An 18718-nucleotide genomic window follows, 5' to 3' on the forward strand; every position below is an offset into this window, starting at 1 on the left:
GTTTTTGTAATAGTCAAATGACACAACGTAGTGAATTGTACCTGACGTACAGCAGGTTGTCTATTGTAATTTCCCCGTGGAAACAAACTGTATACGGTAAAAAAAAAAAAAAAAACAAAAAACAAAAAACAAAACAAAACAAAAAACCAATAAGCAACTTGTTTCCCACCTCCATTTAGATCCTTCTCTGCATAAAAGATAAATAAATCCCACTCTCTTCACCACAATACTGTGCTGTGAGTGCAGAGCCTGACATGGGGCTTGATCTCATGAACCATGAGATCATGACCTAAGCCAAAATCAAGAGTCTTATATTTAACTGACTGAGCCTTCCAAGCACTCCTCTTTTTTTTTCCAAAATGTTTATTTACTTTGAGAGAGAGAGAGAAAGAGAGAGAGAGAGAGAGAGAGAGCAAGTGGGAAAGGGGCAGAGGGAGAGACCGAATCCCAAGTAGGCCCTGTGCTATCAGTGCAGAGCCTATAACTGTAAGATCATGACCCAAACTGAAATCAAGAGTCAGTCGCTTAAGCAATGGATCAACCCAGGTTGCCCACACATTATTTCTGAGATATCCCTTTAAATTTATTCTATTCCATAATTTTACTTACAAAGTTTTTTTCTTTCTTTCTTTCTTTCTTTCTTTCTTTCTTTCTTTCTTTCTTTCATTCTTTTTTTGTTTGATGTTTACTTTTGAGAGAGAGAGATAGGGAATGAGGGGGGAGGGGCAGAGAGTGAGGGAGACACAGAATCTGAAGCAGGCTCTAGGCTCTGAGCTGTCAGCATAGAGCCTGACACGGGGTTTGAACTCACCAACCATGAGATCATGACCTGAGCTGAAGTTGGAGGCTTAACTGACTGAGCCCCCCGGGCACCCCACTTACAAAGTTTTCTTTATGCAGGATACGGTTTAAATTATATTAAAATTTGAGGGTCTCAGGTCATGATCTCACAGATGGCAAGCTCTAGCTTCAAGTTGGGCTCTGTGCTGACAGTGTGGAGCCTGCTTGTGATTCTCTCTTTTCTTCTCCCTCTCCCCCACCCCACATTCTCTCTTTCTCTCTCTCTCTCTCTCTCTCTCTCCCTCTCTCAAAATAAATAAGGATTTAACAAAAGTTGACAGGAAATAACTTTAGTGGGCCACAGGACCATGGACTTCTAGCTACACAGAATGATGGGACAGAATTTGGAGGATCAGTTTATCAGAAAGTATGTGATGATCTTGACACTTCAGTAAATCTTGCTTGGACATCAGCTACCAAATGCACTCGCTTTGGCATTGGGACCAAATATCAGTTGGGTCCCACTGTTTCCATTTCTGCAAAAGTCAACTACTCTAGTTTAATTAGAGTGGGCTACACTCAGACTCTGAGGCCTGGGGTCAAGCTTACATTATCTGCTCTGGTAGACGGGAAAAGCATTCATGCTGGAAGCCTCAACTCCGGGTTTGCCCTGGAGTTGGAGGCTTAATTCAGCTGAAAGAAACCTCTGGGAATGGATGTTGGAAGATTTCACCTTCATATATTTCTGGTGTGACCAGCAGACTTTTTCCCCCCAAGAAAGTGATCAAAACACAGTCTGGTCTAAACAAAAGCTACATTTTCAGTATTTGGACAGTTACTTGTTAGCTGGTTTCTAGTTGAATTGGTTATCTATCTAGTTACCAGTGCTGTAGGCATGCAGTCACCTATATGTTATTTAAATGTATTTAATTGTTACATGCTCTACCCATCACTAAGGAAATAGACCTTTATGAACACAGTGCATTTGTGTGCATGTTTTTTTTTCATATTCCCATTAACGTTGCAGCAAGATATAAAATTAACATTCAAAAATTAATAGGTTTCACATACATAAATAAATAAGTAGTTGGAAAACATAATGAAGGAGAAATCCCCATTTACAATAAGGAAAATATAAAGATAACATGCTTAGGAATAATCAGTAAGACAAAACTCATTAAACCTTATATGCAGAAGACTGTTCCATGTTGCCGAACAACAAAAAGTAGACTTTGGCAAATAGACAAACAGGCAAATCTCTTCTTCTTGGTTAGTATGACTGCATCATCAAGATGTAATTTCTTTAGGGGTGCCTGGGTGTCTCAGTCAGTTAAACATCTGATTTTGGCTCAGGTCATCTCACAGTTCATGAGTTTGAGCCCCACATAGGGCTTCGTGCTGATAGCTCAAATCCTGGAGCCTGCTTCAGATTCTGTGTCTCCCTTTCTCTCTGCCTCTCCCCTGCTCATTCTCTCTCTCTCTCTCTCTCTCTCTCTCTCTCTCAAAAATAAACAAACATTTAAAAAATTTTTAATGTAATTTCTTCCTAGGTAAATGTATGAACAATATGATCTTAATTTAAAAAAAAATTTTTTTTTGATGTTATTTTTTGAGGGAGAGAGAGAGACGGAGTGTGAGCAGGGGCAGAGGGTGCAGAGAGAGAAAGGGACACACAGAATCGGAAGCAGGCTTCAGGTTCTTAGCTGTCAGCACAGAGCCCAATGCAGTGCTCGAGTTCAGACTGTGAGATCATGACTTGAGCCAAAGTCAGACGCTTAACCCACTGAGCCACCCGGGCGTCCTCCCTTAAAAATTTTTTTTTAATGTTTATTTTTGAAGGAGAGAGTGATCTTAATTTTAAGAAGAGGTTTTGTGGAGCTAGTCAGATCAATACTAAAGTCTATGAAAAAAAAAATACATGAGAAAAAAAACCTTAGAAAAGGCACGAAAAGAAGAGCTTTGGAGGGGAACTAGCCCTAAGACATGAACAGAATATATTATAAAGTCTCTATAATTAAAACATGTGTTACTGGCACATGGATAGATAGGCATAAGACTCGAATGAAATAGAACATCCAGAAATGGACACAATTACATGTAAAACTGTAATGTATTATAAAGATATATCTCGAATCACTAAATGGATATAAATGGACTTTGAGAGAGCTGGAGAGCCATATCAAATGAAAAAATAGAGCCAGTTCTCACACTATTCACAAGAAAAACTTTTAAATGAGTTACATCTCTCAATGTAAAGCAAAGAAATAATACAGTATTAGAAGATAACATGAGTGAATAATCTGTAATTCATAACATAGTTGTAGGGAAAAGCTTTATAGAAATGGTTCAAAATATAAATGCAGTAGATTCGTAATTTGACAAAAAAGCAAAAATAATGTATCATGCTTGATAAAAAAAATCAAGTAATCAAAGGCAAATGAGAAGTGAGAATATATTTGTAACATACATTATAGATATCGGGCTAATATCTCTAATATGTACAGACCTTTTCAAATTTAAAGAAAATGATTGGGGTACCTGGGTGGCTCAGTCAGTTAAGCATCTGACTTCACCTCACGTCATTCGGTTTGTGAGTTCGAGCCCTGCATCAGGCTCTCTGCTGACAGAGCCTACTTCAGATCTGTCCCCTTCTGGGTTTGTCCCTTCCCCTCACTCTCTCTCTCTCAAAAAAAAAAAGAAAAAAAGAAAAGAAAAATAAATATAAAAATAAATAAATAAATAATAAAGTTTAAAGAAATTGTAGAAGTATTGGGCAAAATGTATGAACAGAAAACTTACAGTGTGTGTGTATATATATGTACCTATATCTACATATATGCTTTAGCCATATGAAAAATGTTCACCTTCACTCATCATTTAAAATTGTGAATTAAAATAATAACTAAATGATTTTTAAAAATTTGTAATAAAATATTTTTAAATATAAGAAAAATGATTTTTTAAACTTTATACATTAAAACTACCTAGAGATAGCATTTCTCAACAAAAGCTCAAAAACTTGGCAATTTAATTTGATGGCAGGCGTGTGGAGACATAGCACCCTCCTACAATGCTGTTGAGAATGTAAATTTGTTATGTGGAGATCTGTCCATATCTAGCCAACCCACAGATGCATTTAACTTTTAAACTAAAAATTTCACTTCTAGGAACTTACCACAAAGCACACACTTAACAATACAAAAATATACATACTGATACTACCCATTGCCATGTTATTTTTCACTGCAAACTAATTGGAAACTATGTATGTGCCCAAACATAGGTAATTGATTGAATAAACTTCAGCTTATACACGCAGTGGCATATCATGCAGCTTTAAAAAGAATGAGAAAGATCTCAATGAAATGATGGAAAGTTGTATTTAGGATATATCTTAAGTAAAAAAAAAAATAAAGAGTACTTATGTTTGCAAAGAGACACATAGCACACGCAGAAAAGAGTAAAATTGGTTATCCACAAGCAGGGCAGGAAGACGTGGTGGGGGCTGGGGGTGGGTAGTGGGAGGGAGCCATATAGTGAAAGAAAAAAGAGAACATGTCATTCTTCTGAATATAAATTTTTTGGTACAGGTTTTACTTTTGGAAGCACACTAATGTTATCTGCATATTCAAACAAATTAAACCAAGATGAGAGTTTAAAAATAGAAAAATCCAAATCTAAATGCCAATATACAAATCAAACTTAGTAAGTTTCAAATATATAACATAACCACACTGAAAGGTGGGGGGAAAGAAAGAGCTAAACCAAATAATTTCTTAACATGGAACTTTGTATATGCTTAGTGTAGGGGGAAAAGGAATGTAAACAGATCTTGGATTCTTTTTAATAGATTAGTTTCTTTTTTTTTTTTTTTTGGTAGTATGGGTGTACAGTTCTGAAAATTATTTGATGTGTTGAGCAAATGAATCACTGTGTTAATATTGTTGGAATCCAGAGTTTTCATTGTGGAAGGAAGATAAAATTGTACAATGTGGGGTTAAATTAGCATTGGGGGGCGCCTGGGTGGCGCAGTCGGTTAAGCGTCCGACTTCAGCCAGGTCACGATCTCGCGGTCCGTGAGTTTGAGCCCCGCGTCGGGCTCTGGGCTGATGGCTCGGAGCCTGGAGCCTGTTTCCGATTCTGTGTCTCCCTCTCTCTCTGCCCCTCCCCCGTTCATGCTCTGTCTCTCTCTGTCCCAAAAAAAATAAATAAACGTTGAAAAAAAAAATTTTAAAAAAAAATTAGCATTGGAAGTTGTGATGTAGAAACGACTGAGCCTCGTCTTTTAAGACATTTGGCCTTTTGAGGATATGATTTAGTATAAACATACAATGTTTTTAGTATTTTAAAATTAACTTAAGATACAGAAGCGATAAACTTTAAGTGTATTTGTTTACTTGGTCCCCCGTTATTCAATTCTTCTTTATTCCTCAGAGTAACAGAGTTGTTGTAATGGTTATTCTGGATCTGTACCAGGCCAACTGGGATATGTGTTCATCCTACACATACTCCACATACTCCTCACAGACTTTTGATCTTTTTCCCCCTTTACCAGATTTCACTTTGCGAGTACTTTGAGAGTAGGGATATGCAAGCCTGAATGGTTCATTCCTACACCCCAGAAAATGGCTCTTTCTGTTCAGGACCAGCAATCATAGGAGGCTTACCTCATCCTGGAACATATATCTTTGGACTGGTTAAAATCTAATGTCCATCACTAACTGATCAGAGACTCATTTTTCTCATTTGTAACATATGAGGAATAACAGCTTGCTGGTTGCTATAGAATTAACTAAGATAATTTATTATAAAGTGCATAGAGGAGTTCACTGCACTCGATAGTAGGGTTATTTTATTAAAAATTATTGTTGTTACTTTTCTTGTTACTGTTTTTCTGTAGCATTAACCTCCAATGTTTAGCTTGAAAATATAATCTAATTTTCACAAAGAACCCATTGCAGATCAATCATGTATGAATTTATTTAAACCTCTTTAAGAACTATAATTCCTGTTTCACTTTTTAGAGTAATGAGTTCCATAAACTTTGTTTCCTGCTGTGAAACATGGCATTTTGTTTAAATTGTTTTAACTTAGCTCTCCCAAGCATCAATGGATTCCTTACAGCTCTAAAAACCCAGTGTTTGTATATAAATTTGTTCTGATGTAATTCACACCCTTGAAATTTGTATAGGTGCCAATCATAGACTTTCATGCCCATTATTATTCTAGACCCAATAATTTTGTTTGTATTGTTTTGAAATTCCATTTGAATTCAGAAATCTGAAACCTAGCCCTAGCTTCATGAGGTGGAAAGTCATTCCAGGACAGAACCTATTCTGTGACCTTCTCATTGATGGTCCCCAATACCTCTAGCTCTTAAAATGGGTTTCTGAGGGTCTGGATGCTACAGTCAGCAGATGACTGCACAGAAATGATCCCTAACAGGGACCCACAGAGTGGTATTATTGTACTATCAGATCCAATGGCTCCTCTTTCTCCAACTGAAGGGAGATTTCCTAGAACCTTTCTTTTATGTGTGTACCTTTTTATTGTAGCCTTGACTGGGTTTTGGATAGATCGTTGTTCCAAAGAGTAGAACAACCGCAGACTCGGTAACAGGCATTTTAAGAATTAGCATCGTTCTGTCTCTTTGTAAGAGACACAAAAGAAATGTGAGGTCTGATTTATATTTTTGTGGACCAAAAGTCTAAAGGTGAACTGCACAAAGACGTGTAAAAACTGCAAAACAAGACAGTTCTGGCTACCTGTGCTGTGCAAATTGGAATAAAAAAATGAGCATGAAGAAGAAACGATGTACCTCACTGGTATACTCAAAATCCTTGCCAAGGGAAGGAGTCAGAGAGGAGAAAATATGTATAATATATATTACTTTATCAAATATGTGTGCACATGTTATTTTGTAGATTTGTAAGTGCATCATTTAAAAATCAAATAGCTTTCAAAGCTTTATAATTTAAAAAGCAGTTCCCTGGCCCTCCCCTCCTCAGTACCAATCTCTGATGCGAATCGTGTTCAACTCTTACAGATTTCTGTTGCTAATATTAGCTGAAATATTTCAAAACATTTAAATACTCCTAACTTCTATTTCAGTTTCCGATCGGTTCTGGTGGCTCTCCTTAGTAAAAGGGGGATTTTGCTTTCTTAAAACTGTCTAGACAAGCATGTTTTCACATAGAGACTCACTCATCACCCATACCACACTGTTCTTGCCTCCTCCCGATAGAGTTATGCCATAAGTTTTACTTAAAATAGTTTTTTTGAATATTTATTGCTGAGCCAAGCAATTTTTAATTTAACCTTCCTTTTGTAAATTTAGCTTTGCAGGTTATTTCCTGCACAACCATTTTCTTTCTTTTGGGGTTGACAATTTGAATCGATACCCCGATCCCTCCCCTCCTTCTCTCTCTCCTGTCCCCTTCCCTCTTTTCCTTCTCCCTCTCTCACCCTCTCTTCCTTCCCCTCACCTCCCCACACTTTCCATTTTCCAGGGACCTAATATCCATTTATCTGCAAGCATTCTTTCAAATATCCTCCCAAAGTATCCTCTCAAAATTTCAGCTACTTGCCATTTACAACTACGTGGATGGAACTGGAGGGTATTGTGCTAAGCAAAATGAGTCAGTTAGAGAAAGACAAATATCATATGACTTCACTCATATGAGGACTTTAAGAGACAAAACAGACAAACATAAGGGAGGGGAAGCAAAAATAATATAAAAACAGGAGGGGGACAACACAGAAGAGACTCTTAAATATGGAGAACAAACAGAGGGTTGTTGGAGGGGTTGTGGGAGGGGGGATGGGCTAAATGGGTAAGGGGCATTAAGGAATCTACTCCTGAAATCATTGTTGTACTATGTGCTAACTAACTTGGATGTAAATAAATAAATAGGGAAAAAATATTCAGCTACTAAACTCTGTCCATTTTTATCTCTTGAAGACATCCCTCCAGGTGCCCTTCCTCAGTCTCCAGTCTTCGTCTCCACCTACTGTCCTCATATTGCCTTGGCCATCACTGGGTGCTTACCTCTGCCTCTCTCCTGTAATGAATTTTTTATTTCTTGGATATTATATCTTGCTTGTTCTTGATTTTCTTCCTCATTTTGGAGGGGCACTCCTTTAATAGAAAGAACACTTCTTAGAAATGCTTCCTAGAAAGAATACTTGGAAAGTAAATGTGTGAGCGGTTACACATCTGAGCTTGTCTTTAGTTTGACCTCATACTTATCTCATAGTTTATCTTCACAGAAATCTCGGTTGGAAATTACATCCCCCCAGAACTCCCAGAGCCTCGCTACATTCTCTTCCGTCTCCCAGCATTGATGTTGACAAATAGGATTCCTTTTGGAACTTGGTGATAATATGGTTTGGCGTATTATTTTTTCAGCCATTATCCTGGTGCGTATTGAGCTCATTAATAGGGAAAGTTATGTTCTTCAGTTATGGGTATTTTCCTTTATGTTTTTTCTTATTTATTTTGCAAGTTTCTTCTGTTTTCTCTTTTCTCTCTGCTACTTCTGTTAGTAGATATTGGAGACTTAAACTGTCTTCTCATTTCTCCTATTTTCATAGCTTCATCTTATTTTACTTTTTCCCTTTTCTGGAATATTTCTTTTGATGATTTAGTCTGTAGCTCCAAGTTGAATGTTTTATATCTGCTATTATATTTTTAATTTGTAAGAGTGTTTGTTCTTTTGAGTCTTCCTTTTCTACCTCATTCTCTTCTTATCTCCAAAAATTAGTAAGTTGAATCTTGTCTCTCTGAAGACTTCAATATTTTAAAGTTATTTTTTTCTGATCCTTGAATTGCTTTTCTCTCCTCCAGTTACCCTTTTTAATATTTGTGATGTGATATCTGTCTTTAACAAGAAAGGTATTCCACAAATATCTGGTGTGGGTTAGCTGATGACTAATATGTAACAAGCGAATTATCAAAAAGCTCACAGGGTCTGTGTGCCTCAGAGGGGCTTCCTGCCTGGTATAGGTTTTATGTGGCTGGGAGAATTAAGAGGCCCCATACCATTAGCCTAGATTCAGGGCACAGTTCAGTTTCTTAGAAAGAAATCTAGATCTCCAAATCTCTAATCAAGAAACAGGATCTTTTTATTTTTTTCAATTTTTTTTTTTTTAATTTTGAGAGAGACAGAGAGTGCAAGCAGAGGAATGGCAGAGAGAGGGGGAGACAGAGAATCCCAAGCAGGCTTCATGCTGTCAACACGGAGCCCAATGTGGGGCTTGAACTCACAAAATTATGAGATCGTGAGCTGAGCCGAAACCAAGAGTCAGACACTTAATCGATGGAGCCACCCAGGTGACCCAAGAAACAGGACTTTTTTTTTTTTTTTGATAAAATGGGCTCAACATATACCCAAAGTAATCCCCTGATAGAGTCTTGTAAGCCTGGCTTTCAACAAGTTGGGGAAGGAGACAAGAGGTGGTGGGAGTGGGCTCACTATTCCATTAGAGACTTCAGCAGATCCCCATTTTTCAGTAAAGAGTCAGTTGGGTCTAGTGGTCACATGTCCACATTGTTTCTAGAACACTTCTAGGAGTAAGTTCCTAGTCTTCTGCCTGAAAGAGGAGGGCAGTTTCCGCTCAGTGCTGGGTCAGGGAGGGAATCCATGGGTCAGGAACCTGAAACAGTACAGGACACCCAGTTAAATCTGACTTGAAGATAAACAATGCTTTTTCTTATAGAAGTTGTGAGTTGAAATATTATGGGTTGTTTACCTGAAATTCACATGTAACTGGGCATATGCTCTGTGCTTGTTAAGCCTCCTGATCCTATTCTATGGCGTGACTACAGACTTTCAACCACCATTGTTGATCTAAGCCAGTCTCCACCTCTACCTTCCAAGGCGTCTGGCTGGAATGACTAATTTTTGAAGATTTCTGAGGTTCTGTGGTAAAAGTAAGATTGCTGTTGGCTTATTCTTGCCCTTCCCCCAGCATAAGCTGCAGTTCTCTTCATATACTAAGTCAGCTAACATTATCTGGCGTGTTTCCACATTCTAAAATGGTTTGTTTCCTCTCATCTTATCTATAATTGGGGGTTGATATTAAAACAAACAAACAAAGAAAAAAACTACACCCAAAAGAACTCTTAACTTCCATTTTGGTGGAGTTTCATATGTTTTTCAATTTACTGTGTTTAATCAGGATTCTTCAATAATATTGCTAAACGTGTGAATAATAAGTGGCAATACGAGCATTTCACGGCTGTCTGGTTAAACATAGAAGATTAGCCACAAGCATTTATCTTCTCTTTGTCTGCAAGCCGCACTAAATGATGCCAAAAGGACTTGAAAACCTACAAGTTGTAAGAGAACACTTTTCAAGTTAGGTTTTTGGAAGATGGGACATCTGACTTAGCTGTCTAGAATTGAGGGACCTGGTTGTGTGATGACTGTTAAGAACAACAGATTTTCCCCACTCCACCCCAAGACTGATCATCCTTGGAAAATGCCAGCTACCACAGCAGTTGAGGCTGATAGGCTGAGTTGACAACAGGCTCATTAGTTTAAAATCTGTATGTGGAAGACCCCTAGACAGCTTCCCATGTGCTGGGCATCCAGGTAACTCTCCCTCCACCCCTTCCTCACTCCAGAGCTGGACTGATTATTCTCTGAAGAAATCAAAATGGAAAGGACCCGTAATGTACATCAACATAGGAAATAGCATGGGTGCTCCATGAAGTCCGAAGCAGGAGATTAATTGAAAAATAGAGAGAGAGGATTTCAGTGCCCTCCCCTCATCTTGCTTCCAGAATTCCCCCAGGTATATATCTTATCTTCCTCCCTCATGTGAGATATTAAGAGATTCTCTGCAGGCAGAATAGCCCAGAGCAAAGATCTCCCTCCATGTACTGATATGGAAGCATCCTCTAATGAAGAACACAACTCATGACTTCATTGTCCTTAAGTGCTACCCAGAACTCAAGGAGCCTACACGTAGTTACATAGAAAGCTTTTCGTGGCCTTGCTCTTAACTATGAACAGACTTTAGTATGAATGAACATGGAGTACCAGACTTCAGATTTTTGAAGAATGCCTTGGATGTGAAGGAAAACACAAACAGGAAAAGGAATTCAGAGAAAAAAACAATAATACACAGAGCACAAAAAAAACCTTCAAAACATTTATGATTAATACTTCCTGAGAACAAACAAGATATTGACCCCCCCCCAAAAAAAAAAGAGAGAACAGAGTGCTATAAAATGAATGAAACAGTCAAACAAGAAAGAGAAGTTGTCAATTAAATATAATTAAAGCAATAATTAAAAGGTGGGAAGATAAAATTTAGGAAATATTCCAGAAAGCAAAACAAAGAAGGTGAGAAAGATAACAAAATTAAGGGTAAATTAAAGATGGATATAGACAATCTGACATCCAAATAGGAGTTTAAGAAAAATAGAGCAGAGAGGAGAAATTATCAAAAAAAGAATATGAGAAAATTCCCATAACTGACAGAGGCATGCACACCCCCCCACACACAGGAACACAAGAATATTATCCTGAAACTTCAGAACACTGGGGGCAAAAAGAATGTTTTAGAGGAGGAAAAAGGAAAGACTGATCACACCAAGAAACTAGATTAGAATAGTGATGGGTGTTTCCTCAACCATCTGGGATTCTAGAAGATAGTAATTCTTTGGAAAATTATTTCCAATCTAGAAATCTGTCTCCAGCCCACATATGTTTAGTGCACTGATTCTCAAATGTTATTGTGTATGAAAATCAGCTGGGGGGCTTGTTAAACTGTTGCTTGTCCTTCTGTTGGTGGTAGCCAGGGGCTGGGATTCTGCATTTCTAACAGAATGCCAGGTGATGCCAATGCTTCCGTTCAGTGACCCACACTTTAAGTAGCTTTCAGGTTTTAGAAGATAGCTGCAAACTTCAGGGAGTGAACCAGGAAGCAGGTGAATAAACACTGGAATCTGGCAAATGGAAAATGTAACAGCCTGAACAAGCACAAAGCCCAGAGAGCAACCAGTGGAGACTACAGAAGATGGGTGGAGATATACAGAGTTTTCCACAGGAAAACATGAAGAAATTGATATTTTCACAGATTTGGGAAGAATATTATTTTTCAAGGAGAGGAGAAAACTGGAGGATTTGGAAAAATAAAACAGCCTCAGGTACATGGAACACAAGCGAATTTAAAAAGGCAAAACAATTATCAATTGCAGGGGGGAAATGGTTGTACAAGAAAGATGCTCATTGAACAACGCTTGGCTCAATTTGGCTTGAACTATATCTGTGAGGTCATTATTTCAAGCACAATTGGTGCCAGTTAGTGGACGGTTGGTAGAGATTGTAGAATATGAGTTGGTGGTGCCTCACATTAAAGGAGGTAAATAGATTCTATCGAACGTTAATAAAAATGAAACAGCCGTGTAAGCATATTTGTTGAAATATAGAAAATAATGCACAAAATAAGCGGCTAAATACTCTGAAAGAGGCTATTTCTGGGGAGAAGAAATAGAGGCTATGAAGGAACAAGGCAAGAGACTGCTAGCTTTTGCATAAACCTTTTACTACTACTGAGCTTAAACTTCCTATATGTGTTACTTTGAAAAAAAAAATGTGTGTGTGGGTGTGCACACGTGTAGCTCTATTGCGACTGTCGAATAAATGGTAAAACCTTATTTTTGTGTTCATCCTGCTGGATGGTGGCACTGGGGCTGCTTCTATCATTCGTTACTCTGTAAAGGTGCCTGGAGGCTTGGGGAAGTAAGTAGATGCTGGGAACTCGGTGCCCATTCATTGCGGAGTCTGATGAGTGTGCTTCTTGTGCTCCATTCATCTCTACCAGCAGACACATCCCAGACCCCTCAGGCCCAGGCAAGGAGCTCAAATCAGAAATGGCAACCTGGTCTTGCCTGTGTCCTTTATTCCTTCTGACAAGCCACAAGGAAGGGTCACTTGGTACTTTTTAACAGGCCAGTGGCTAGATCCCGGAGGGGGTATTTTCATCAATGGGGGAGGGGTGGGAAACAGGTGCTGCTGTTTTGCAAAACCATAGAAATAGGCAAAGGTATTTTTCTCCATGAATCATTTAGAAAATTATATGGTAAATTTGGAGCAAGAGACTCTGCATTTTGCCAAAAACCTTCTAGAGGCATGCTCTTAGATGTTCCAGCCAGAATCACCCCATGTTAAGTACTGCATAGCTGTTTTCCTCTATATACACTATGTAATGAAGAAATGTGAAGCAGGTGATTCAAAACACCCTCTAACCTCCAGATAATCATTTAAACCTTCCTTTGGGATTCGCTTATTTTTCTACAGGATTTTTTTTTCTAATTATATTATGATTGGGCTAATATTTGTTTGAATGTCCTGATTTTACACCTCCTCCATCACTTATAGAACTAATAGCTTGGGAATGAGTGCCGTTCATAAATCTGCAGCAACCGGGAAAGAAGGAAAACTAGCCTTGGCTTAATAATTTGTTCTAGATAATTTATATACCCGCACATGAATATTCATTCATGAGGTCTCGTTCCTGTAATGGAGAGAATTCTAATTAAGATCCAACTTTGAAATAATAGTTCCAACATTTAAGAATTCTCTATATTAGCCAAACGCGCAAAGATTAGTTGTCCTTTGAATTTGTTCATCCGTCTGTTCTTTCATTCATCTGTTCCTTTATTGCTTTGTGCATTCTACATGTATTCATTCATTTGGTAAATTCATAGGAGCACCCCTGTATCCAGGATCTGTGCTAGGTATAGAGAAGATAAGGGTTGAGTGATGCATACAATCTTTGCCTTTATAGGGATTTTGGCTAGTTTAGTGCAGTGAGCGCAAGATTCACCAGGTGAGGTTATTACAAATGCGGATTCCTGGGTTCTATCCCTGTAGACTCTAAGCAGCAGAGGTGGGTTTGAAGAGAGGAACATATTTTAATAAGCATTCTAGGGAGTCTGAGGCAAACAATCCTTGAACCTCATTTTGAGAATCACTGGAGGTGGAATTGTTCCAAATATCAGCATGGAAGAAGATCATGGACTTCCTGGCAGTAGATCTCAAGGACAGCCCCAGAGTCCCTAACACCATTGGTACACATACGTCCCATCGCTACCATTTACCTCGGCTGCTTGGCAAGCCAGGCCAGGTGCTGCTCTGGGGGCATTTGCTTGATCTCTCCTGGCTGCTCCATACGTGGGCCTAAATAAGCTATAGCTGTTACTATGTTACTGGAGCAGCATTTGGACCCTACTTAGGACGCTGTCAGTGCTGGGACGACATAACAGTGAGCCAGCCAGCTACAGCGGCAAGATGACACGACCATCTGAGGGTGCTTTGCATGGAGTTCCCCGTGGATCACCGCAGAACACACATCAGAAATGCAGGGACTGGAGTAGAATTTATGCAGGGATCAGAATCGCTTGAAGCACTTGCTAAACTCAGATTTCTGGTCCATATTCTGGGACAGGGTCTGAGAACTTCTACTCCTGACAAGTTCCCCGATGATCCTTGCTGCTGACCGGGAACCATGCACTGAGAATCTCTGAGCTGGTGTAGCCAAGCAGGTATCCATTTCAACAATGAGACCTCAGAACACTTCTATTACGGATTCTTCTACGGAGGAGGCCATCCGCGTCCAAATAACCGTAGACGCTGAAAATGTCATTTGCAAAAGAGAGGAAAAATTATTTTCTATCTGCAAACCTGACACTAATTTCTGCAGCAAGGGGAGACGGTAGCAAAATTATAAAGCCCGCATATTTTGCATTTGCTTTGTCTTTTCCAACACAGAATCCCGCAGGTTGGCAACTATTTTATCATTATTTTGAGTAAAAACCGTAAGTGCAGGTCTCTTTCCTAACAATTCAATTAAATATGGAATCACACTTGGAATTAAACTCTAATGGAAGGTTCATAAAATGTGCCTCTTACCTGTTTCTCCTTTTAATATAAAAAAGTAAAAAACCCTGTTTATTACTTTATCACTTTATTATTTTTAACAACTAAATAAGTTTATTTCCTAATTACAAAACTAATATTCATTTAAAAATAGAACATAAAGTTACAAATAAGCTATATGTTCACTTTAGGGCGCCTGGTTGGCTCAGCCAGTTAAGCATCTGACTTCAGCTCAGGTCGTGATCTCATGGTTCATGGGTTCAAGCCCCGTGTCGGGCTCTATGCTGACAGCTGAACCTGGAGCCTGCTTCAGGTTCTGTATCCCTCTCTCTCTGCCTCTCCCTGCTCGCACTCTGTCTCTCTTTCTCTCAAAAATAAAATAAAACATTATTTTTTTTAAAAAGCTATGTATTCACTTAAATATTTCACGTATTTGAGGGGAGTGCTCCCACATGTGGTATTCTATCATAAGCATTTGTCATAGTATTAAAATATTTTTTTTGGAAAAAAAAAAGATTCTATCCAAAGGACAAAGTGAAATAGGAAAAATAGAGCTGCCAAAAACATAGCTGTATTTGTAGATAGGAGGCAGGGTAAAGTTGTAGATGGAAATTAGTTGTTAAGGTTTAATCAAGCTCTACAACAGAAAGGCAGAAATGGGCACCCAAAATGCAATTTCCAAAAGGAAAGTTGCCCTAAGCTCTCATAGAATTGCAAACAATTACATTTTATCTACCTACAACTCCCAGGGGAATTAATAAATGTATCTCCCTACTCTCAAGTCTAACTTTTGTTGCTCTGTTAATATGTAAATATTGCACAGCTGCTTTTTTCTATCCAGAAGTTGTCTTTTTGTTGTCTTTTTGACCTTCCTCCTCTACCTAATAAATAAAATAATCTCAATGCCACACACTACCTTCATAACCAAGAATCAAACTATTATTCAGGTTAGCCAAATAAAATACTTATCTTCCATTAACCAAGATGGCCTTTTTAGTGGCTTTCAACTTTGCATAGCAGAAACACAAGGAAGCTTTTTAAAAAATTCATTTTCTTTCCCTTCAAGTTTTTACTTAAATTCCAGTTGGTTAACATACAGTATGATATTAGTTTCAAGTATAGAATTTAGTGATTCATCACTTACATATAACACCCGGTGTTCATCACAAGTGCCCTCCTTAATGCCCACCTCCCCTCCAGCAACCCTCAGTTCGTTCTCTATAGTTAAGAATCTGTTTCCTAAGATTCTGTTTTTAATATTAATAGGGGAAGATTGAGAGGAGGTCCCTGGTCTGGCAGCATTGGCATTACCTGGGAACTCGTTAGAAACCTAAAATCTAAAACTCCACCTTGGACCGAGTGAATCAGAAATTCTGGGGGTGGGATGCAGCCATCAGCGTTTAACAAGCCCTCCCGGTGGTTCAAGTGCCTATTAAAGTTTAAAAACCATGACCTTAGGCCATCGAATCATTTAGATAGATAATACAAGGGGCAAAGTACTTGTTCAACTTCACAGATTACTAAAAAACACAAACAGCTAAGAGCACTTGCTTTGCACCAGGCAATGTACTAATAGTTTTTACCTGATTTTACGTCGATCATTTCAATGACCCAGGGAGGAGGCACTATTATTATTCCTCTTATTTCGGTGAGAAATCAGAGGTAAACTTGTTTGCACAATTGCACACAACTGATAGGTTTAAATTCAAGCGGTCTCCTTCTAAAAACTCAAGCTTTCAGCGTGATAACATCACGAGGACACTAAATGTGCCTCTGTTCTGCCCTCAATGTTGGCAGTAAGTACCTGACCTCCAAACTATCAGAATGTTAATTGTGGCTTCAATATACAATGCTTTGTAAAAAATAAATAAATAAAAAAAAAATAAAATACCTTTGTCAGCAAATTGCAGACGGCTTCCTAGCCAGGGCCTTCTTGCTATTTTGAGGGTCAGTGGAACAGAGAATTCAAGGAATATTTGTGAAGGGGAAAAACAGTCCAAGGGTCCGATGCAATGATCTACCACCTAGATCATGCTCACGTTTGGCTGGATCAAAAGCACAGCTTCTGGAACTGAGGCCTTTTAGTTCTATGTCTCTTCGTGTTTCAAATGGACTCGTGTTGGTTTCCGGACTTGAACTTGGAGCTGACGCAGTCTTGTTCTAAATAGCTCCTCAGAGGTCTGGATAGCACCCCTTTCTATGCAATAGGTTATATAATGTATGGGAAAGTGTCCTGTAAGTAGTAAAGCTCTATACAGCTGTGGGGCATTACTATTAAGCGCATATACCACAAGGGAGAGACTTAAGCCATTAGGAAAAAAGACTTTGGCCTCCTTAAAGGAAGACAGATTCTCCATAAAATAATTTCAGATGATGAGATGGACTTTTTCCATCTACTTTCTGGCAAAGACACGGGACACCTGGGAAATCGTTCTGCATCATTAGGTCTCGATATAAGATCTGCCCTGATATTAACGTTATTATAACCCGACTTGACAAGTCTCTTTTCTTCCCCCGATTTTTTGAACCACACACTGAAGTAGAACATTTTTTGACTTTGTTTCTACAATTTTCTTCCCAAGGAGGATCCCTGAGTGTGCTTTCCTGTCTTATGATCATTTTCTCCTCCTCCGTGACCTTAGAGCCCATTCTTCTCCGTGCTCACTCAAGAGGCCCATCTCTACCTCCTTCATGTGCCTCATTAGTCACTTCTGGCCCCTACTTGCCCATGTCCTGCTGTGCTCTTGATTATTTCGACCTGGTTCACCTGAAGCTTTCAATGAACCAGTGGTTTTCTTACCCATGGGATACTTTGTGCTCAACCCAGAGAATTGCTTTTCAACAATTCATTCACAAACAAAAATCCTTAAAGGTAAAGTTAAAAAGATAGGCTGTGTATGGAAAGTCCAGAACATAAAAGGAAGTGGCCAATATGATTTAATGCTAACTAGGAAAAAAAAGATTCAGAGACCTGTTTATGCAAAGGTAATTAGAAGACTTAGTTCTCTCCACTTCTGCTTTGCTGTCATCAGAATCTGCACCTTGAGTGTCAATTACCTTAATTTTACATCTGAGAGGGGTTTTATCAAATCCTAGAGTTCTGACCACTGTCAGCGTTTTTATTGTGTCTCAGGGCCATGCAAGATCACTGCAAAGAATAAAGGGAAACATCATTAGCCTAATACCTACACTAAATCCTTACACTAAGTAATATGATCAAGTGAGATGCCTTGATAATTTCCACACAAGATGAAAAGGAATTAAACAAAACTATGCCTAGCAAACTTTGCAAAAACATCCTGTTACAGATCTTCCTCAACATATGATGAAGTTGCATCCCATAAACCCACCACAATTGATAATCAAAGTTGAAAATGCATTTAATACATCTAACTTGCCAAAGATCGTAGCTTAGCCTACCTTAAACATGCTCAGCACATTTACATCAGATTACTGCTGGACAAAATCATTCATACAAAGACTATTTTTAATAACGGGTTGACTATCTCATGTACTTTATTGAATGCAGAACGGAAAGTGGAAACCAGAATGGTTTATGGGAAAGAATGTTTGTAGGTGTATCTGTTGTTTACATTTTGCTACTGCAAACATCGCAAAACACCATCCCTAGCCCAGTAGAAGATGGAAATTGAGAATTCAGAATACAGTTCCCACTGAATGCTATTGGTTCTGCCCCATCATGAAGATGAAAACTCCTGAGTCAGTACTGTGTGTTGTTAGAAGTCAAGCCTTGGAAGAATGGATCCCATATCCATCCATAGCAGCCCCTGATCCTTGAATAATTACATAGCTGTGTATGTGTGAGTCTGGCCAAGTGGTGAACTGCTTACTCGTGTATGTAACAGAAATTGAAAGGCTTTCTTATTCTTGAAAATGTAAAACATCTGTGTAGTTTTGCCAAATGGACTGCTTGTACATTTCAATTGCCCACATGGTAAGATTTGCCATTGTTTGAGGCATTTCTACAAGAGGGGAGGGATGGGAGGAAGAGGTAGAATGGTCAGATCTCTTTTTTTTTAATATAA

Source organism: Lynx canadensis, chromosome D1 (genome assembly GCF_007474595.2).
Source record: "Lynx canadensis isolate LIC74 chromosome D1, mLynCan4.pri.v2, whole genome shotgun sequence".
NCBI classification, from domain to species: domain Eukaryota; kingdom Metazoa; phylum Chordata; class Mammalia; order Carnivora; family Felidae; genus Lynx; species Lynx canadensis.